This window comes from Kryptolebias marmoratus, linkage group LG7 (genome assembly GCF_001649575.2).
Source record: "Kryptolebias marmoratus isolate JLee-2015 linkage group LG7, ASM164957v2, whole genome shotgun sequence".
Classification (NCBI taxonomy): domain Eukaryota; kingdom Metazoa; phylum Chordata; class Actinopteri; order Cyprinodontiformes; family Rivulidae; genus Kryptolebias; species Kryptolebias marmoratus.
Genome location: NC_051436.1, coordinates 10,274,347 through 10,280,279, shown reverse-complemented (window position 1 = coordinate 10,280,279; position 5,933 = coordinate 10,274,347).

Genomic DNA, 5,933 nt, shown 5'->3' with positions numbered 1-5,933 from the left:
AGCAAACCACCTCTCGCTGCATGGATAATGACGGTTTTCTGTCAGAAGCAAAGGAAGATCTAGTTTTCAGCTTCTGATCTCCCAGTGTTTTACAAGGAAGGTAAAAATATTTAGCCTGAAAGCTGGTGAATTGTTTTTTTTCCCAGTGTGAATAACGAAGTAAAAAGCACAGAAAGTAGACAAAGGAGAAAAAAAATCGTCATGACATTTTCTGTTTTCTGTCTGTTCGAAAGTTAACAATAAAGGACAGTAAAAGTTAAAAGAATAAACACATATAAACATATTTGAAATTGTCTCTTTTCCAATTAAACGAAAGCTTTGTGTTTCTTCGTGTCTGAATGAGCGCCATTCATCGTGTTTTCTAAAGTCTGTGAAGGCACTGATGTGGAAACGATCCACACAAGCAGGGAAATGGGTAATCTGAAAACGTTGTACAACATCTGGACCGCACAGCGTGGCTCTGCTACCTTGCACCAATGAAATCGCAGGTTTGACTCCCGGTTAAGGCCTTTCAGTGTGGAGTTTGTAAAGTCCCCGTGTTAATGGATGGATTTCATCCAGATACTCCGGGTTCCTCCCACAGTCCAGAACAATCCAGAAACATGCATGTTAGACTCACTGACCACCCTAAAGGTTCGTATCTCACTGGGCTAACTGGGAACTAACTGGAGACACAAAAATGTGAGGAAAATTCATAAATTTTCATTTGGAATCACACAGTAACACGTTAGCAAAAACAATCTCCTCTCTTCGCCGAAAGGTTGTGCATTCTTAACATAAAAAATAAAACAAAATAAAAGTACAGTTTTAGTGCTCTAGATTTGCAAACATTGAATTGAGAAGGGCTCCAGATGCTCGCAACAACTCTGGGACTATTTTCAGAGGAGGTTTGTCTCGGGAGTTTTTTTTTTCGAACATGTTCAAAATTCTAGCGACCTGAGGGCAAGGCCCTGGGCTCAGCTCCTGAAAGATTTTTTGAGACACCGAATTCCTTCGCAAAACGCCTATCTCCATATGTCCCCAACGGCCTCGGCCCAGTGAGATGCTATCTTATATTGTTTCATTCATCGACTGCTGACTCGTTACCCAACGAGATGGGCACCAGCTCCCTGTGACCCTGAACAGGAAATAACAACAGGTGTCTTTAAGGGATATAAAATCTCACAGCTCTTCAGTCCTTTAATTAGCAGAACCCAATGAGGACAGGAGTTCACCAATGACTGCTGGCATCGAGGCTCCTTAGAGGACCCCACACGGCAGGTTGCCTCTTTGTGAAAGTGTAGCCTTCTCCCCGGTGATGGTTTCTCAGCCCAAAGTGGGGACGACCATATTGATCCTGTCCTCTTCTTCAGCCCATTAACAATCCTCTACCAAGGCAGCCAGGAAGCCTGTGGTTATCAGATTTCTCTTTTTATAAGCAGATCAGAAAACAGCCGCCGAACTTTGCCATTATAACGTTGTGATCTCCGGGTCAGAGCGAGCCCTTCTGATGCTCCCGCGGCGTTACTTTTTAACACACCGGCGTGGTGTTGTTCTCTCCTTACAGAATTCGGAGCAGGGTAAGTGACTCCTGCTGCACACTGCTGTCTTAATTATGCCTGTAAGTCTGATAATTACTTTATAACGACGTCACCGTCCATTCGCTGCCATGTTTCCCTGAACAGGCGCTGCTCGAGGTGTGAGGTATTTCGCCCCGAGTTCAAGCAATCCAAAAATCAAAAACTCTCGCCCAGATTGGCTCAGTGACTGAAGTAAAGAGGCATACTGTTCTTTGAAAATTGTTTTTATACAAGCGTTGTTGTCTTTTAACTGAAGGAACAAAGTCTGTGCGAGAATATGCTCAGGAAAATGGTGTTAAATGAACTTTTGGGGGGTTTTTTCAGTTTTGGCTTGAAGACGCAGGTTTGGGTCCAGCATGGCTGTAATTTTTGTGTTTTTTAAAAGTAAATTTGGGCAGAAATATAAAATCATGAAATTGGGAAACAATCGTGGGTAGTTTAAAAGATACCTCTCCTAAGATGTTACTCCCGGGCACTGATGAAAGGGTTAAATCTGATATTTTGACAAGGGGTTCTCTGGAAAGCTTATGAATCTATTTCTCCTATAAACCCTTAAAAGATTTTAGTCAAAATACTGACATTTTAATGTATAAACCAGTGAGTCTCCACTGGTCAGGATTCACCATCACCCCTTAATAAGCTGTAACACAAATTGAGGAAAAACTTTTCAAATTTATCGAATGAAAAGATACTGCGGTTTGAAACTAAGATATTAGAACAGAATATCACAGCATGTCAACGCTAAAAAATAAAAAATAAACCAAAACAACCAGCAAGCGGTGTTGCTAGAGAGAGAAATATTTCCCTTATTTAGCTGCATTTTAATTAAACCCAGAACTCTTCACTTCAGTAACTTCAGCCTTTTTAAACAGACAGTGTTTTCACGCAAAAAACATGAAATAAAAAAGTCCAACTGCAGAGAAACTGTTTCAAAAAGAATCAAAATATGTAGCTTTAGCTGAGCACCCCAACCACTGAATGTATAACAAATGTTTTAATGTAGTTACTTAACAATAAAACTGACATAACAATCAGAACATTGATTTTTATTTCTTTTTTTCTTAACAGTTTTTTGCTCAGGCGAAGCCCCGCGACCCACTGAAAACAAGTCTGTGACCCATCTTTGGGTTGCGACCCACCAGTTGAGAATCACTGGTGGCCACTGTATAAGAAAAAGCAAAAAAAAACCAAGGTCAAAAGAAATGTTACGGCTGCTCATTATGGTCACCATGGTAAAAGCACATATCCTGGCAGCACTCTTAATGAGACAGGCAGACAGAAATACAGACTAGAAAGTAACCCTCAAACTAAAACTAAAAGCCGTATTGAAAAAATGTCTGACCTCTAAGTGTCAGAAGTGTCGCTCAGGGGTGAAAATTTCTGCTTCTACAGTGTTGATGTAGGAAAATAAGACCCTTCACATTCTAAGATCAGAATTGGACGTTTATGGAAACTTGGATGTGAACACGCTGCACTCTGAGAGGGTTCGAGTTGAAAAAACTTAAGTCCTAAAGCAGCGACAGACACTCTGAGCAAAAGATGGCAAAACGGCCAACACTGCGATGCATAAAGTATAGAAGAAGTGCACACAATGTGGAAATGAGAGGAGTCTCGACAGCTCAAAAGTTAGAAATCTTTTGAGACTGGAGTTGTTCTTGCCCTCGCTCAGACTAGCCATTAGCTCAGGGGTGGGCAATCCTGGTCCTCGAGGACCACTGTCCTGCCTGTTTTCCTTGTTTCTCTGCTCCAACACACCTGATTCAGTGGTTAAATTACCTCTTCATGTTCTGCAGAAGCCTGTTGATCACCCATTGATTCAAATCAGGTGTGTTGGAGCAGAGAAACAAGAAAAAACCTGCAGGGTAGTGGCCCTCCAGGACCAGGACTGCCCACCCCTGCGTTGGCTCATCAAAACGGTCAGAAATAAACTCCAAATCTCCAAGCTGGGGTCCTTCAAAGAGCTATCTACAACAGGTGAGATGTTTACTGTTCGTAGCTTCTTCCACAGAACACCACTTCAACGGACCTGAAGGATGCCTTTTAATGAAATCGTGATCATGAGGTCTGAGACGGCCGAATCAGCGTGGCGATGCAATCAAGGGAATTTGTCTGTAGGCAGTCTGTTGACGGCGTTGTGGTTTTACCAGCTACAAATTATGTCACCGTCCCAAGGCAGCCCATAATGATCCACACTGCATGATTCATTTGTATTCTCTTTCAGCGTTTCCACACTGAAAGCAAAACTGCTAAATAAAAAATCTTTAAAAAAAACACACACACACACAAAAAACAAAAAAACGCCACAAAATCACAGCGTGTTTGCCTGTCAGGTGCTGACTCACTGCTGTTTTGTAAGGAGGATCTGCTGCACCATTAGATCCTGTAGCTCCTCTGCATGAACAAACAAACACGCAAACTATTTATTGACTTTTACCTAAAGCTGCATTTTTTATTTTTTATTTTTTGATAATCAGGAAGCTTTAACTGTTTCCATGGTCTCAAAGGTAAAGCTGCTCAGGTCGTGGTTAAAGCTCCAATCACTTGACGAGTATCGAGCGGCTGAAAGGTGTTTTCATTCAAAGCTCGAGCTGCAAAACGGCTCTGATCAGTTAAACGGTCGCGGTGTAAATAACTACAGCGTGAGGACGGATCAGTGTGGGCTTTTTGCACTGACACACGACAGGCTGGAAACAGTCACACATTGATTTTAATGTGTTAGTATCCACCGCGACAGATGCTCATTATACTACAATTACTATAAAGGCGAAAGGTGGGCGACGATGCTTTTTGTTTTTGCCTGCGTGTTTGCGTTTGTCTGTTAGCAAAAAATCTCGTGAATCACTGAGCGCATCTTAACAAAACTTTCAAAAAGTAATCGGTGGATGTACGTCTACAACTAATTAACTTTTGGAGTTGACCTGATTCAAGATGGCCATCACAACTAACCATTCTTTGCCAGCTCAAAAAAGGGCGTAACTCAGTCAGTTTTACAGCGATTAAGCTAGAATTTGGCGTGGTAGTAACTGAGACTCACCCCCTACACATACTTTGAGCACTACACAATATGTGAGATCTGTGCTTAAAATTTGGCTATTACCTACCGGAGTCAAGTCTGTTTGTCTGTTAGCAAAATATCTCATGAATCACTGGATAGATTTAGATGAAACTCACAGAAATTAATCATTGGGTGCACATCTATACATCATTAACTTTTGGAGTCAATCTAAATCAAGATGGCCGCCATAGCCAACTGACTTTGGGAAACACAAAAATAGCTAGAACTCGGTCAGTTTTACAGATATTGAGCTAAAATTTGGTGTGGTGGTAGCTGGGAGTCATTCACAACACATACTCTGAGCTCTAATAGGTTGCACATGATCTTGCGATACCATTTTTCAAATTGAACCTTACATTTTCAAAGTCTAACCAAAGTGGCTGTAACTCCTTAAATTTCCTAACATAAGATAATCTGGCACAAAAGGTTAAAAAGATAAGCATCTCTACAAGGAATACTAGGCCTTGAATGTTTGATATGCTCAAATTTTATATCTGCACTGACAACTAATCATGACTATGATTTAGTATGATGTGTCCTGTCCTCTGCATTTTTTCTATTTGCCATCGTTCCACCTACTTTAAGTTGAACTACCAATTAACCTTGATGAGCGAGCCGAGCTGATCCTCTCAGTGAAACCCTGCATCAGAAATATACGTGAAACAATTGTTCATAAGAGCATTCATTACAGATGGGAAGAGGTGCCGCGCTGATGCGTAGGTCCGCCGTGCAAATCTGTTTGAGGTGACATGCTGCGACAACTCCCACTCGTCCTCTTGTCTGCGAGCGAGGGGGAAACGGAGAGGAGCAGGCGGATCTCAGAGGCGTTTATTAGGCTTTAGTTTGAACAAACTGCGCTTTAAAAAAATAAAAATAAAAAAAAGGGGGAACCTCTGAACTGTTAAAATCTAATCCACTCAGCCGGGTATAATTGTGGTGTTCTGCACAACACTGCGTACTAATAATGTTTGAGCAACTCTGTATAATGTTCTTTACTTTAATTTCAATTTTAATTACCTGTACGCTCACATGCACCTCTTTTTGTCAGGATCTGGGTGTTTGGTTTCTTTTCTGTTTTCTTGTGTCGCCGTTTGTTTCTCGTGTTTCTTTGTAACGTGTGTTTTGTGTAGTTCTGCTCCCCGTGCCCTCAGCGTTCCTTCACCCTCCCTCAGTTCATCTCCTCTGTGATTTTTCCTCGTCAGTCTACCGCTCCCATCTACACCTGTCTCCAGTTCGTAATTACTCACCTGTTTCCACTTCCCCGTCAGCCCAGCCTTTATATTCAGTTTCTGGTCGGTGCCTCATCGGTGAAGCATTGT